Genomic DNA, 17,293 nt, shown 5'->3' with positions numbered 1-17,293 from the left:
AATTTATAGAAGAAGGAATTGGCCATATTGAAAAGTTATTTCATCTTAGCTATTTAGCTTGCTTTAGTGGCCGGTGGGAAAAAGCTGAAAATAGCCTCCCGGTAAAGTGACAATCTGGGATGACCAGAAAAGGACTGTTATTGAAGTGAAAGTTTCTAAGGAAGTTAAGGCGGTCAAACTGTGACAAGATAGAATTGTCTTTGTTTTGGGTTCCTTGATTAAGGTATTTACAAGGATATGCAGTGCCCATCAGTCACACGTCTTGGAAACCTGCTCTAACCTTAAAGGCCTTTGTGCCTTGTGTCCCAATAGATAGTAACACCTCTCTCCTGACCTTCCCCATCACACACATGAGTTATGTGAAGCTTGTGGTCTTGCTAGCACCAAGAAGCCACCTGTAGACCTTCTTGCACACAAGGACGTCCTAAACTGGTGGCCCTCAACCACCAGTAGGGAACAAGAATTGCGACCACATCTCAAAAAAACAGACCCTTATAAGAATATCTGCTACTACATCAGGGCCTTTTATCCAGGAACTATGAAAAAGATCACAAGTGGCAAATATTTATTGCATCAACTTCAATTAGGAAGCTTCCGTCATCTGAGTATCCGACGACCATGGCACAGTACTTTTTTTTTTTTTTTTTTTTTTTTTGCTGCTGAAAATCCAAAAAGTTCAGTGTTCAAACTAGAGCCAGTTTTCTTCCAAAATACTTCAGTTCCAAGTGGAATTTTTCCAACTCTCAGATTCCTTCAGGTTTGTCATGCATTTGTGCTTTTGGAACAGGGTCAAATGCTGTCATTGTGACTTGTGCGGATGGCATCTACTACAGATTCCTATTCAACCCTAAGGGTGGTGCATCCAAGATGTCTAAGTGCAGTTTCTAGCAATGATGAGTGACAAGCTGTGACTCTTTACAAGTGTGTGCAGTCAACACCCCATGCCTGATTGCCCCTGTTAAGCACTGACTATGCCCCTCAAACTCCTCTGGGGCTGGAATGTTGACCTTGTGGGGAACAGGTTGGAGAGACTGCCCTGGGTGACCCTTGGTCTTAAAGCTATATGTAGCTGTTTGCTTTCTTAAGGAAGGTTTCTTATTTCCAGTATTAAAAGGAAAATCATCAAGGCAAAGTAAATATTCAAGTGGCTTTGAACAATTTGTGCCTGATTGTTGGCTTGTTATCTTTAATTCAACTGTGAAGTTAACTTTTGCCATTCCAACTGCATCCTTTATGCTTAAGATTTGGTGGCCTCTGTATGGACTAAGGGACCAGGTTGAGACAAGGATGAATAAATTGAAATTTGTTCTTGGCAACAGATTCTGTCATTTTATTGAGTCTACAGTAGAGAAATGAACAAATGTATAAATATTAGTTGTTATAGCAAGATTTAAATAGCATAATAATAACAGCAGCTTGCCTTAGAAAAGGAGCAATAAATTCCTGCTCCAGTCTGAACATGAAGAACAAGGACACAACTGCGATAGCAAACACAGTGTAGACATTTTACCTTCTGTAAATTCAGCATTGTGATTTTTTCCATGCCTGTAGTTTTGTTTGGTTTTGTATGCATACATTCTTATATGTCCCTGCTTCTGTGGTGTAGCTGTTAGAACTGAAGCAAACAACAAATCTGTTACAGGAAAGGGGTCCAGATCCAGACCCCAAGAGAGAGTTCTTGGATCTTGCACAAGAAAGAATTCAGGGCGAGTCCACAGAGTAAAGTAAAGGAATAAAAGAATGGCTACTCTATAGACAGAGCAACCCCAAGGGCTGCTAGTTGCCCATTTGTATGGTTATTGCTTGATGATATGCTAAATGAGGGGTGGATTATTCATACCTCCCCTTTTAAGACCATATACGGTAACTTCCTGATGCTCCCATGGCATTTGTAAACAGTCATGGTGCTGGCGAGACTGTAGCAGTGAGGATGACTAGAGGTCACTCTCTTGGCCATCTTGGTTTTGGTGGGTTTTAGCTGGCTTTTTTACTGCAGTCTGTCTTATCAACATGTATCTCGTGCTGACCTTCTGTCTCATCCTGTGACTTGGAATGCCTTAAGTATCTGGGAATGCAGCCCATTAGGTCTCAGCCTTATTTTACGTAGCCCCTCACTCAAGATGGAATTGTTCCGGTTCAAACACCTCTGCCAGATCCACCCCTTGAGCAGAGGCCTTTGTGATGTCAATAATGGGAGTTGCCAGCCTTCACAGGGGGTATTGAGAGGTGACACCGTGCTGGCAGTCCTCACAGCCCTTGCTCGCTCTCGGCGCCTCCTCTGCCTGGGCTACCATTTTGGTGGCACTTGAGGAGGCCTTCAGCCCACCGCTGCACTGTGGGAGCCCCTTTCTGGGCTGGCCAAGGCCAGAGCCCACTCCCTCAGCTTGCAGGGAGGTGTGGAGGGAGAGGCACGAGGGGGAACCGGGGTTGTGTGCGGCGCTTGCGGGCCAGCTGGAGTTCTGGGTGGGCGTGAGCTTGGCGGGCCCCACACTTGGAGCAGCCGGCCGGCCCTGCCGGTCCCGGGCAATGAGGGACTTAGCACCTGGGCCAGCGGCTGTGGAGGGTATACTGGGTCCCCCAGCAGTGCCAGCCCACCGGCGCTGCGCTTGATTTCTCACCGGGCTTTAGCTGCCTTCCCGCGGGGCAGGCCTCAGGACTGCAGCCTGCCATGCCTGAGCTTTCCCCCGCCTCCGTGGGTTCCTGTGCAGCCCAAGCCTCCCCGACGAGCACCACCCCCTGCTCCATGGTGCCCAGTCCCATTGACCACCCAAGGGCTGAGGAGTGCGAGTAAACGGCGCGGGACTGGCAGGCAGCTCCACCTGCAGCCCTGGTGCGGGATCCACTAGGTGAAGCCAGCTGGGCTCCTGAGTCTGGTGAGGACGTGGAGAGTCTTTATGTCTAGCTCAGGGATTGTAAACACACCAATCAGCACTCTGTATCTAGCTCAAGGTTTGTAAACACACCAATCAGCACTCTGTATTTAGCTCAAGGTCTATGAGTGCACCAATCGACACTCTGTATCTAGCTGCTCTGGTGGGGCCTTGGAGAACCTTTATGTCTAGCTCAGGGATTGTAAACACACCAATCGGCACTCTGTATCTAGCTCAAGGATTGTAAACACACCAATCAGCACCCTGTGCTTAGCCCAAGGTTTGTGAGTGCACCAATCCATACTCTGTATCTAGCTGCTCTGGTGGGGCCTTAGACAACCTGTGTGTCCAAACTCTGTATCTAACTAATCTGATGGGGACGTGGAGAACCTTTGTATCTAACTCAGGGATTGTAAACGCACCAATCAGCACCCTGTCAAAACAGGCCACTTGGCTCTACCAATCAGCAGGATGTGGGTGGGGCCAGATAAGAGAATAAAAGCAGGCTGCCCGAGCCAGCAGTGGCAACCCGCTTGGGTCCCCTTCCACACTGTGGAATCTTTGTTCTTTAGCTCTTTGAAATAAATCTTGCTACTGCTCACTCTTTGGGTCCAGGCTGCTTTTATGAGCTGTAACACTCACCGCGAAGATCTGCAGCCTTCACTTCTGAACCCAGCAAGACCACGAGCCCACCGGGAGAAACGAACAACTCCAGACGCACTGCCTTAAGAGCTGTAACACTCACCGCGAAGGTCTGCAGCTTCACTCCTGAGCCAGCCAGACTACGAACCCACCAGAAGGAAGAAGCTCCGAACACATCCGAACATCAGAAGGAACAAACTGCAGACGCGCCACCTTAAGAGCTGTAACACTCACCGCGAGGGTCCGCGGCTTCATTCTTGAAGTCAGTGAGACCAAGAACCCACAAATTCCGGACACAGTATGACTGGGTTTCAAGAATGAGGAAAATCTGCTTTAATTGTGAGTGAAAACTAAATTTCTCTTTTATGTGTAGGGAACAAAGTTATGCACAGACTTTAAAAATTAGTCATGGTAGAAAATGTTATTTAAGTTACAGTATATGAAGAGAAACATTCAAAATCTCTTTCAACAAGTGATACCCCAAGGTGTCCTCTGGCAATGTCTTTTAGTATAACAGCATAATGCCATAATGCCTTAGTCTGTCATTTCCACTTATCTTTCTCACCATAGTTTTCTCTCCCCACCATTTATAAAAATAGTTACACACTAGCATTTTTGAGAATGAAAGGCACATAGCATTTTAAAAAATATTTGGTAACTACAATAGTTTGTGAGCTCTATATTGTACTGTTTCAGGGATATATTTAATTTTCTTACATGCCCATTAAAGAGACTGAATTTTGTGTTTTTGATTTCAGGTTGCAAACATTTGAAATATGCATAACACCAAGTTCTCAGTTTTGCCAGTTCCATTGCTGGCATCTAATCTACTAAATTTGAATGTGGATTTCCATATAAACTATACATGTTAACTTTTCTGTATACTTAGTCGTGAAATTTATTTTTTCACAATTATTTGTAACATTTATTTTAAATAAAAGTGAGCAATTTTGCTGTTGAAAAAAATGTAAGTCCAGTATCAAGGTCTGTCAAAACTTTATCCAGGAAATATTTGAATTTATATTCCTACATAAGAAAACTCCATAATGTAAAGAGGTTTTTGTTATTTTTTATAAATTAATTTATATGTTGGAGTCAATACCCTTTAGGGACTTTACTGACTTCTCAAAATTATAGATTTTAAGAGTAAACTGAAGGAAATAGTTAAATTTAAAAAATGAAGGGGTATTTACCTCATCGGCTACTTAAAGTACTATTCAAAAATTGTTAGGGTAACCAAGAGAACTAAAAGGAATAACCCAGGAAAAGGCATAATATAAGTGTAGGGTAGGGGGTAAACTGAGAATGTTCTGCTCCCAAAATGAACACACTCTTACACTAATTCTTCAGAGAGAGGCAATTAATATTAGGTGAAATTTATTTTCAAGTTAACACAGGATGTCTAGTAATACAACCACAAACATGGATTAAGCAAAACTCTTTCAGCATAATTCAGCTAAGGTACTAGTTAATTAGAAATCTTAGTAAGAGTAATATGAATTTCAAAATAAGTAGGAGAGGTCCTCAGAATGAATATAATCTTTGAAGTGGCAAAATTTGTGTAACCTTTTAAATTTTCCATACTCAAGGGGAAAACTAGCTACAGCAAGGAGTGAAAGAATCCCACTCCCTGATTATGTCTTTATCAACACTACCACTCTCCTTTCAATTTTAGAACAATTTCCAAAAACCTTCAGCAAATACCTTAAATATGGCAATAAGTATAGTCAGTGAAGTTTGGTGTTGAAAAAGATGTTTAAGTGTTTTGAAGAAAAGGCATTTTTTTTTTGAGACGGAGTCTCGCTCTGTCACCCGGGCTGGAGTGCAGTGGCGCGATCTCTGCTCACTGCAAGCTCCGCCTCCTGGGTTCACGCCATTCTCCTGCCTCAGCCTCCTGAGTAACTGGGAGTACAGGCGACTGCCACCACGCCTGGCTAATGTTTTGTATTTTTAGTAGAGACGGGGATTCACCATGTTAGCCAGGATGTTCTCGATCTCCTGACCCCGTGATCTGCCTCCCAAAGTGCTGGGATTACAGGTGTGAAGAAAAGGTATTTATACAGTTAACCAAAGTGAACCCCAAATATAAATATTATTTAAATAAAGCAAAAACTACAAAGTAAAACAAAAAGTAAAGCATAAAACAATTATGCTAGAAACATTAGTGCATTAGTGATTATTTCCTTTACTTAGGATGAGAGATATATATTTAATACATATAGCTATAATTTGTGCAAGGAAACAAAAATATTAGGCGTATATTCTAAAGGAAATATTAATTTTATTACACTGCAATATAAAGTATATTTGTATTCCAAAGAAGATAATAAAATAAGGCAAACGAAATATGGGGAAAATATTGCAAACAAATATGACAAGGAGACTAAAATATGGGCATAATATGATTATCCTGTGCTTGGTGGTCTTGATCTTAACCAAGGTGTCCTTAGGTGGGTGTCCACAGGCAACATGATCTAGAGTCTAGACCAAACACCCTAACCAGCATGCAAAGAAAAAGGAAAGCCCAAATTTTCCACTTTAGGGGCATTCCTGAGCATCCCCAAGTATCTATAATACAAAGAAAACTCCCCTTCTCCCTTAGTTTAAAAGAGAAAGCAGATGAAGAAGACAAACATTTCAATAGGAAACCTGCAATAGGACATGGGGAAACAATTCACAGAATACAATTGTCCAGTAAATATTATGAAAACATCCCACTTTACATTTAATAAGGGAAAGTAATTCTTAATTATATACCATGTTTTTTGTCTGTCAAGCTATGCACTCCTGATGCAACTACAAATTAGCAAAACCTGCCCCTGAAGCAGTCTGGCAGTAAGTGGCAAAAGTTTTAACAATGTAACTTATACTTTGACCCAACAATTCCAGTTCTAAACCTGCCCCTGAAGCAATTTGGCAGTAAGTGGCAAAAGTTTTAACAATGTAACTTATACTTTGACCTAACAATGCAAGTTCTAAGATTTTGCCCTTAGGAAATCACAAGAGATGTAAGGATGTGAAGAATGATTTATGTTCAAGAATGAACGTTGCAGAATTCTTAAAATATAGAAAATTGGAAGCAACCAAAATGCTCAACTGTAAGTTAATAGTTACATAATTTATGGACTAGAAATGTGGTATAATATTATACAGCTATTAAGATATTGTTTTCAGAGAATATTGAATATTATAGGAAAATGCTCATGGCATAATTTAAACGAATAGAAATAAGTGATAAATATATAATATTATATATGTGTGTGAATGGAAGGATTGTATAAAATATTTATGATGGACATTTCTGGGTCTGGCCTTTATGAATGATTTTTTATTTTCTCCTTTATACTTTAATTGTGAGTGTTTTACTATAAGCATGCAATCCGCTTATAACAAAAAAAGCACTAAATAGTATTTGAATACTTAATAACTTCAGGAAAAGAAAAACCTATGAAACACTATTAATACAGTTTACTTCCAAAATATATTGCATATTGACTAAGTTTTTGTTTTGTTTTAATTCCAAATTTGTGCTTTAAATTTGCTTTTGTGAATTAAAATCCTCAGTTTTAGGAAGTGACATTTTAGCACGTATTATTCTTTTGGGAAACTTTATCAGACCACCCTCAGCTCAAGCTAGTAGAGACTGATGGGCACATATGTTGAGTAACGTGCACTGACTTTTCACAGGAACAGAAACATTTGTAGAGATTGATAGTGCAATTCTTTTCAGACAATATACACTTTGCCTTTCTAGCCATTGACACTATAAACAAAACAAGACCAGTTTTCTTGGTTTGATCTTTTCACTTCTTTGTTTTGGCCTAAAAGGCAAGCATGTCTTCTGAAGTTGTGTGTCTATAAAATGGTGCTTCAGAGTGAAATAAACATAAAGAAAATATAAATAAATAGAAAATTTTGGAGCAAGTGAAAAATTCCTTGGTTACATGCAGAATCCTGAGGAGAGCATTTAGTGGCCTTTTATTTTGGGTTTTGCATTTTAAATATTAATATAATATTGGCTCTATCACCGTGGTTTTAAGTTTTGAGTCTCAAAGAGCCTTTACTTCCTCATTCTGTTCAGGAGGCTTTGCAATAGTTTTGCTCTTTTCCATCCATGGTACCACCAGAGAAATTTACTAACCCCCAATCTGATTGTGTTTCTCTTCTTTTAGGAATCTTCAACTCTCTCTTTAACTTCAGGGTAGTTGTGAAGACCTTGGCATTGCTTTTAGAATTTTCAATCTACTTCCTTTGCCAAGCTGCCACCCTTCCTCGCACTGCTCAAGCTATGTTCCAGCTACCAACATTTTCCAAACAAGCTGGGCTCCTTCCAGCCTCTGTGACTTTGTTGGCTGTTCCTTTTTTGATCAAATATGCCTGTCCCAACTTCTCTGCCTGGCAAGAAAAGCTTCATTCTCTAAGATTCATCACAGTTAAATTGTATTGGTGAAACCTGGCCTGCATCCCCAAGGTGAATTACTTCTTCTTTCCTCTTCGCTCCCATAGCACCCTCAAGTCAGCTTCTATTATGCCATTTATTATGCTGTTATATAAGTACATAATTGTTCATTTTGGGCTGTGTCCTTCACTAGACTGTGAATTTATGAGGATAAGGACTGTTTGTGCTTCCGATTACTGGAGGTGTTCAAGTCCAGTGCTGGAACCAAAGGATGAGACTGGCGGTAGTATAAACTCAGTTTTAGATGGGTGATTTGCCAAGATGACAATGGATACTCCATTTAGTTCTAAGCAAATAGCATTTCCTTGCCTAGCTTACCATTCTCACTGGGGAAGGAGGAGAAGGAAGTTAGAATGGGGGCTGGGCAGGAAGTGAAGTTTCTGGTATTGATGTATCTCTTCCAACTTTAATCAGCAACTTTAATAAACATATTATTTTCTCCTTACCAGTTCCTGAGATTTCAGAACTCTAATAAATGAACAGCAGCTCTCCTTACTGTAAAACATTTGAGGCAACTACTGGACTAATAATACCTAATGTTATTAAGCATTATCTATGTGCCAAGTATTCTTCTCAGTGCTTTACATATGTTAATTCCCACAATAACCCCCATAAAATAAGTGTCATCACTATCTTTATGATATAGATGTGAAAAATGCAAACATAGTTCATAAAACTTGCTTAACGATATTTTATGAATGAATAAGTGGCAGATCTTATTCAAAGCCAGGCAAATGTTCCAGATCCCTACAACTTTCTGCCAGCCATAATCAAATATACATTGCCCTCAGAACTATTGTCTCCCTCTCACATTTTTAGCCTCTAAACATTTAGTTATGAGGCTCAAGGTCAGCACTAACTGATCACAGCTGTTTTCTGAAGTTGTTTCCTTTCAAAGTCCACGAAACACATACCGAGTTCATGTGTCCTTGTTCCCCTTTGCATTTGTCATTCATCGTACTCCTGTTACCTCTGCTCTTCTTTCCTTCACTCCTATTTACACACTGCAGATGAATGATCTTGAAACACACAATCTGATCATGTTAAAACAGTTGCTCAATATTACCCCCACTGCTTTAAGAATAATATCCAAACATAAAATGAAAAGCCTTGCATGAGGTGGGCCCACTCTTCTAGTGTCAGGTCTGGGCTTGATAGAAGTAAAAAACAAAACAGGATATTAGGCCATAAGGATACCCTGAGCACAGCTACAACATGTGAGGCTCACCGTAACATCTATGTCCTAAATGACCCAGAGCTTCTTCAAATTCACTGGGTTCTCTCATGCTTTTACACATTGTTCCTTCCCTGACCATTTCCCCTTTCTCTAGAGTTCGCCAAAGAAACAGAACCAATAGAATATATATAGGTACTGTATATAGAAAAGTATTTATTATGAAGAATTGGCTCACATGATTGTGGCAGGTGAGAATTCCTGAGATCTGCCATCTGTAAGCTGGAAAACCAGGAAATCCAGTAGAGTTCTAGTATAAGACCGAAGGCCTGAGAAGCAGGGGAGATGATGGTGTCTCAGTCTGCGTCGAAGACCTAAGACTCAGGAATGCTGATGTCTGAGGGCAGGAGAATCTGGATGTCCCAGCTCAACCAGAGAGAGAAAATTTGCTCTTCCTCTACCTTTTTGGTTCTATTTGGGCCCTCAACAGACTGGATGATACCCATTGGTTTTGGTGATGGCAATCTTTCTTTTTCAGTCTGCAGATTCAAATGCTAATCTCTTCCAGAAACACCCTCTCTGACACACCTAGAAATAATGTTTTGCCAGCTATCCAGGTATCCCATATTAGCCCAGTCAAATTGATATATACATTTACCTATCACATTCCTCTTCTTGACAAATTCTTACATATCCTAAAGTTTTGACCTAAGCCACAAAAAGCTAGACCCTAAGAGAATGACTACTTAGACTTGGCTTAGTTTGTTTCACAGGATTGGCAGAAAGAGAAGTTGAACTGAAATGCAATTGTAAGAAAGCCTCAGCTGATCCCAGGGTATACTTGTCTCCTGTGGCTGCTGTAACAAATCCCTGCAAACTGGGTGACTTCAAACAACACAGTTTTTTTCTCTCAAAGTTCTAGAGGCCAGAAGCCTGAAATCAGTATCGCTGAATCACAATTAAGGTGTCGCTAGAGCTATCCTCCCTGTAAGGGCTCTAGGGGATAAGCCATTCCTTTCCTCTTCTGATGGTGGTTGGCATTCTTTGGCTTGTGGCTGTCTCACTCTGATCTCTGCCTTTGTCCTCAAATCACCTTCTCCTTATGGGACTGCATTTAGGAACCACACTGAGAATCCGGGATCATCTCCCAATCTCAAAACCCTTAATTTAATCATATCTGTGAAGACCCAGTTTCCATATAAAATAACATTTACAGGTTCCAGGGATTAGGATGTAATATCTTTAGGGGGTGATTTTTCAGCTTCCCACATATGGGTAGCTCTGGAAGTCAGATGGCCTGTCATAATTACCTCGCAACTGAGGTTGCCTCTCTCCACTTTTCTCCCATACAAACTTATTTTTTTCTCTGTTTTTATATTATGCGTACCTCTTTTAGTACTCATTCTCACTGTGTAATGATTAATATTTACATGTCTGTTTTCCCTTACTAGATTGTTAGGTCCTTAATAGTAGGATTCCTGATTTGTTCCTATTTGCAGCTGCCTCAGTATCTGGCAGACGATAAGTGCTCATAAATTTTTAATGAATGAACTAATAAATGTAGCTTAATGCAGCCGCTCTCTGCCTCTTCATCAATTGGTGGAGCAGACGGAACAGCCAACTATATGAACGAAAGCCATCAAGCATGTCCAACAAAAGTGACTGAGTGTGTATCAGGAGGCAGTAAAGTAAACAATATCTCAAGGGTCACAGCTGTTTCACTGCCTTTCAGCCAAGAAATGCCATGATTTACTTTCTGCTCTTGCCAAGGATGAAGAAATAAAGTCATAAACAAAAAGTGAAGGAGTGAAGAATTACTCAGCTTGGATGGACAGGTCAATCTGCTTGCCTACCTGTGGCCAAGCAAGCGTGATCAAACAATAATATACTTTCCCCTTCTATTCACATCTCACAGTCTTTATTCTTTAACAAGAATGAAGGAATCTTCAATGGGAAATGTAGTTCCACATCTAACATCACTGATAAGTCAGTTTTATACACAGTTAACATTGAGTGTCCCCATTATTGTAGGGACTGTATAAAAATCTGCCCCAAATATAACCCCTTCTCTTTGCAGGTTGCTACATTTCAAGAGTGCTCTTGCATAATATCTGCTTCACAGGGACATGAGAGGGTTTAACAGTTAAGAATTAATGAATATAGAAACTCCTAGAACAGTACACTGGCATATACCTGATAAATGTTTTTGTTCCTTTATTTTCCTTTAACAGTTTAAGATCAGTCACAATTTACATATTCATATGGAAGGTTTGGTGGAATGAGGTCGATATGGTACTTAATATGTGTCTTATTTTGGAAATTTTACATTTGTTAAAATTACATATGCATGTGATAAAAGTTCAGACAGTGTGAAGCACTATTAAAAGAAAAGAAATTTACTTCTGTCTTCTTTCCCTAAAACTTCTGTTAACACAATTATTCTAAACAGTATGCTGAAATCTACTTTTCCCAATTTATCAGTTTTACATAGTAACTATAAACTTTGCCTATGAAAGATGAGGAATTTGGTTGACTTGTATTACTATGTCCCTCCTACTTTTGTTGTTTATATTGTTACTTAATTCTTCTATTGGTTTCATTTCTTACTCTAAGTAATATATATGTAAATCTCTGTTTCTGTCTTTGTCATAATATAGGTTATTCTTTGATATTTACCATTTAGATCATAAACTTACAAACTTGTAGAGCCTCAGGCCCAGTGGTTTGATGATAAACTGACTCGGTGGTGGAGGAAGCAGAGGGCTGATCTGTAGCATTTTACTATTTCTGTGGATGATTTTAAGCTACCAGCCTGACTTTGAATTCCCTTCTATAATTATAATTACCTTCAATGCTTTTTCTATGGTTTAGCTTTTAAAAGATTAATAAGCTGCATTTACAAAATTATTATTATGCAAATGTTATTCAATAGAGAACCAAATATTGTGATTCCTAGCAGAGAAAGAAATGTATCTTGATGGGAAATAAAGTCGATAATAAAATAAGCTCTAATTTTCAAGTTCCAATTGTATTTTAGAAATAATTAAATCTATCAATCTGAAGGAGAATATGCCTCTTCCAAAATTCAAAAGATAATACAATGAAACAGGAGCAACACTTAGAAAATAAACACTACTTTTACATAATTTTGATCACAGAAATATGTTTTACAAAACACTTGGAAGGACATCCTGCAGTCTTAGCATTATTAAGGGTTACTACCCAAAATAGAACAGAAACACAAGATGATTTCTCATCCATATTAAAATGCCTCATAAAATACCATAAATATGGAGCTAGATTCTAAGCAAGAATTTCAGTGGTGTGAAAGAAAGGGGAGACGGGCTTGTGATTTTGTATAAACATGTAAAATCCAGGCTTTCCTGCCTGAGAAGGTATTGGCAACTGCAGACATGTTGCTTGTCCAATCATGTGTAAATACTAGGATGCACTGTTGCGTATCTTTTTTGACTCATTTTTTCTACTGTTCTCCATCATTTGTTGGAATAATAGGAGTTTCTTCAATGATGGAGATGTTCTATTTTTTCACTGTTCAATTTTATGTATGTATGTATGTATGTACGTATGTATGTATGTATCTATCTATCTATCTATCTATCTATCTATCTATCTATCTATCTATGCGATGGTAGTCATGAGCTACTTGTGGCTATTCAGTACTCAAAATGTGGCTAGTGGCTGGGTGCGGTGGCTCACACCTGTAATCCCAGCACTTTGGGAGCCTGAGGCAGGTGGATCATTTGAGGTCAGGAGTTTGAGACCAAGCTGGCCAACATGGTGAAACCCCATCTCTACTAAAAATACAAAAAAAAAATGAGCTGGGCGTGGTAGCACACAGCTATAATCCCAGTGACTTGGGAAGCTGAGGCCTGAGAATCCCTTGAACCCAGGAAGCAGAGGTTGCAGTGAGCCAAGATGGCATCACTGCACTCCAGCCTGGGTGACACAGTGAGACCCTGTCTCAAAAAAAAAAAAAAAAAAAGGCTATTGTGACTAGAAAGGGAACTAGCTTTATATAATTTTAACTTCACTAATGTTAAATAGCCACACACAGCTAGTGAGTACATACTCGTAGTGCAGTTCCTGCAGAAGCCATGGACTAGGAAAGATAAAGATTGCACCACTGGGAACTTTATAGTCAGGTCTGAGAATGAAGCAATCTGCTCAGCTATTACTTAGGAGGTTCTTCTTACTTTGGTGGGCTGGGATACATAGGAGAAAATAAGAGTCAACAATTCTGTGACACTAAACCTGTGCTACTGGAGGCTGAATATTCTAAGCATAAAAGTCAAACAGAGTCTTTTTTATTTCACTCTCTTTATTGCTCAATCATGATGCATTTCAGCTAAAATGCATTTAGCATTTTAGTTTATATTTGGACTATGATGTTCTTGCATATATCTTTTTATTTCTGGAGATTCTAAATGCTTTTGCTTTTCTAGGTGAGCATAACAACTATATACCTCCAAAATATTAAGAGTTTCTGGTTGCTCCAAGTTTAATGGAATCCACTTTTCAGGAAGACATTATTCTCAGAACCCTGTGAATTTTTACACTATTTTAGGCCTTTTGTTTTACCCACAAAACAGCTGGCATCTTGAGCTTTCTTGTCATATTCCTGGGTTCATTCATTCATATAGTCAACAATTATTTGTTGAATACCTACTGAATGCCAGATACTGTCATAAACACCAGAAAATCAGCAGTGAACAAACCAACTCCCTATACTCACGAAGCTTATGTTTTAGTAGAGCGAGACACCAAGTAAACAAATAAATAAAAATAATAATTCAGATAGTAAAAATAAAGCTGAGTAAGGAGGCTAGATACTGCTGTGAATGGAGAAAGATTTGTGACTCTTTTATATAGGTTGGTCATAGAAGGCATTATTAGTATGATGACAGTTTGAGCAGATGCCCAAAGGAAGAAAGAAGAAAGCCATGTGCAAATCAGGTAAAGAACATGCCAAGCGAGGGAACATCAAATGTAAATGTTCCCAGATGAGACTGCTCAGGGTAATGACTTGAACTCTTTGTTCATGGACACCGTGTGTCAACCTGTCCCAATCTGTATGAATGGGAAAACACACACCGGATACCTTAAAGAGAGCTTTAACTCTGGGGCAGGAACACTATTATTAGAGATTTTACCTTTGCCTTGGCAGAAGGCCTTTATTCCTGACTCACTGTGTGTGTGTGTGTGTGTGTGTGTGTGTGTGTGTGTGTGTGGTGGGGTGGGTAGTAGAGGGATAATTGGTCTGGCTGTTCTGTACAGTTCTCTAATTACTTAAACTTCTGCATCATGACCGAGTTGGAGGTCTTTGTCTATAGCTTCCTCTTCAACTATGGATTCCTTTACTTGTGTTCTGGGCTTTTTGCTTTCTCTGTTCTGGTTTTATCAGAATAATCGATACTACTTTCCATATTATAAAAATTCCTTAATATATCTGATCACTGATAGCCCCATTCTCAGATTGGGGCTATATATGGATTATCCTTAATATACTAACAATTTAATAGGATTTTGGAAGGAACATTAATTCATGTGCCACCTTGAAGTCTTAGGATGTGGCTGGAATATGAGGCAGTAAAGACCATATGGGACAGTCCTGAGTCAGCCATCACAGTGAGAAAGTATTAGAGAGTCAGCCTTTTATGGCTATGTTCTGAGATCCCTACTGTGTGAATATTACAGTGACTGGACTGTTGTAGTTTTGTTGTAAGTATAACACTTACAAGGATTGCTAAGGATTCGTGTTGTGAGGCTGCAAGGCAGGAGCCTCACACAGTGAGTAGCTTATAGAGGGTTCATAGGAAGGTGAGAGAATAGTCAAGATTTGAAATGCAGGCACTAGTAATTATGATTCAGTGTTATCAATACCAGCATGAATTGGATAAATCCTTGAAAATATAAAGATATCTCCAGTGAGAGAACGTGACCTAAGAGAAGTCCTAGGTGTGTAGCTTAAAAAGATTATGTTTCAAAGCCTTCTACTTATTTTTCCTAAGAGGGGAAATCTTGAGGCGGGCTAGCCTAGTGGTTAAAAGCGATACTCTAGAACTAGATTTCTAGGGTTTGAAATCCATCTGTTCAGTACAACAGCTTATTAAATAAGTGGTAGCCTGTAGGCCTGCAGTCCTGGAGGCCAGAAGTAGTCCTCAGGGATTTTAGCTCAACTGTATGAATGTGTACTGATTATCATTAGGTTGCAGTTCCAGAGCTGGTCTCTGAGGACAGAGACACAGGAAATGTATTTTCCTAAATGTGGGGTGCTTACAGCTGGATAGAGAGATTGTCACATAAAGAAATGATTATGAGTAAAACCAGCAACAGAAGCATGGATAAGGCACAGAAGTAATACAGCAGGGAGGGTAATTGACAGCAGAGCCAGGGCGGGTTGTCAAGAGTATCAGCACCCATGGTCATGATACTGAAGAATGAGTAGGATCCTTCCCGTGGGACCTAGCAGGCAATGTGCTTATCTCCAGATGTTTTTGTATGGTTATCTTAGTATGAAGAGATTTAGGGGCCAGACTGCCATATCCTGGGTAACAGTTGCCCTAGTCCATTGAGACCCCTGTACCTTTTCAATGTTTTGCACGTGAAATACTTTCTTAGCTATATCCTCTGCATTTTTACAGGCTGTAAAATTATCCTGTCACCCATAGCACATCCTGTAGTGGAGGTAGGTGGTATTTACGTATCTGAATTATTGGTATTTTTATTTATTTACTTGTTTTTCTGTTTACCAGGACCTGGTGGTAGTGGGGGTAAAGCCAATTAATCCCTGATAAGAACGGGCTGTTAGGAAGTGTTAATATTATTTTGCAGTTAAAGAGGGAGGGGCACCACAAGTGCTTAGTCTTGGGAATAGCTGACAAATACATTTTCCAAATCAAAAAGCTCTGCATTCCATTTTTAGGAGAGAAATTGAAATGGAAGGCATGATTTCAGTTAGAAGCTCACTTAAAACTAAAAAATTTTCCTTTGCAATAAACTTAGTCCTACTCAAAACTGGAAAGTGATTATTTCTGAAGACAGGAAAAGAAGAGAGCATTTCATTTTAAAATGGGTATTGATTTTTTTTTTCTTATTAGATCAAAACATGCACATTGTGGACAACAGAGAACTCAAGAGTAAGGGAGACTGTCTAGTGATCTCATCTTTCTGGGTTAGTTACAAAGATAACATTGTGGAATATTTCTTTAAAGCCTTTTTCCTATCTATATGACGTTACATTTGGAAGGTAAAATTATTTAAACCACTTGTCATATTGCAGTATTACAAAAGAATCCAATTCTAATACTCGCAAGCTTTCTTATACTTTCTAGTTCACATGCAGAAATTATCTGCCCTTTTTGGATTTGCTAAGGAGGACCCAGAAGCTACTTTCTCTCTAACTTTTGTCATTGTTTTCCAAGCTCCTTTCTTCCTCCCTTCCTTCTGAGCCTGGGATCGTCACATGGTTCTGCATCTGTCAGGCTTCTGTCTTTGGGTCCTATGTTGCCTCAGTTGAGTGGAAACTCACTCCCGACTTTTTTTCATAAAATAAAATTAATAATAAATAATTGATATTTTAACTTGGCCCAATTGGCCTCTCATCAAAATATTAGTACAATTTATGAGAAGAATAACATAAAGGGCTTTTAGATCTCTATATTCCACAGATATATAATACTATTTAACTCTGGGATAACCTTGCACTTTTAATTGAAGGGACAAGTGAATATTCACATCCACCTCAGTGGCACATCACCTTGTGAAGAAATCAAAGTAGAAGAGGAAAAATGGCAAGAACTTGGAAATTCAAATAAGATAATTCTAGGGAAGCTGCAAAGCCTTCAAATAAAAACTCTTCATTCAATTACTGAGCAAAACGTTATTCACACTATTGTGATTAAGGTAACCTTAAGTATGGCACTCCTCAGAGAATTTATCTTCAAAACAAATCATACTGGAAGGTTGTTGTAACTAGAAATTGTCACATTTTTTAGTTCTAAGTTTGTCAAATTATAGTCAAGGGTGATGCTTCTAGATGGTGCTTAACAAATAGTTTGTGTTCGGCAAGCATTTGAGCAAATGATGAATTAATGAATGAGTGAATTAATTAAGCAATACTGAATTGGT

The 17,293-nt window shown here is 39.2% G+C and overlaps 1 long non-coding RNA gene across 5 annotated transcripts; it reads left to right on the top strand.

The window, feature by feature from the left end:
- Positions 1 to 2,202: 2,202 nt before the first annotated feature.
- On the top strand, positions 2,203 to 17,034 carry LOC129047967 (uncharacterized). 5 transcript variants are annotated; one of them, XR_008509911.2, is made up of 9 exons: positions 2,232 to 2,873; positions 3,486 to 3,851; positions 5,470 to 5,563; positions 6,290 to 6,347; positions 6,493 to 6,610; positions 7,685 to 7,983; positions 15,808 to 15,851; positions 16,264 to 16,337; positions 16,883 to 17,027. It is a non-coding gene; the product is annotated as an uncharacterized LOC129047967 (long non-coding RNA). The 5 variants fall into 5 exon arrangements; XR_008509912.2 differs by having other exon boundaries at positions 5,467 to 5,563; positions 16,883 to 17,023; XR_008509913.2 differs by lacking the exon at positions 6,290 to 6,347 and having other exon boundaries at positions 16,883 to 17,024.
- Positions 17,035 to 17,293: the final 259 nt, after the last annotated feature.

Source organism: Pongo abelii, chromosome 13 (genome assembly GCF_028885655.2).
Source record: "Pongo abelii isolate AG06213 chromosome 13, NHGRI_mPonAbe1-v2.0_pri, whole genome shotgun sequence".
Taxonomy (NCBI): Eukaryota; Metazoa; Chordata; class Mammalia; order Primates; family Hominidae; genus Pongo; species Pongo abelii.
This window is presented reverse-complemented; position numbering and strand designations above follow the sequence as displayed.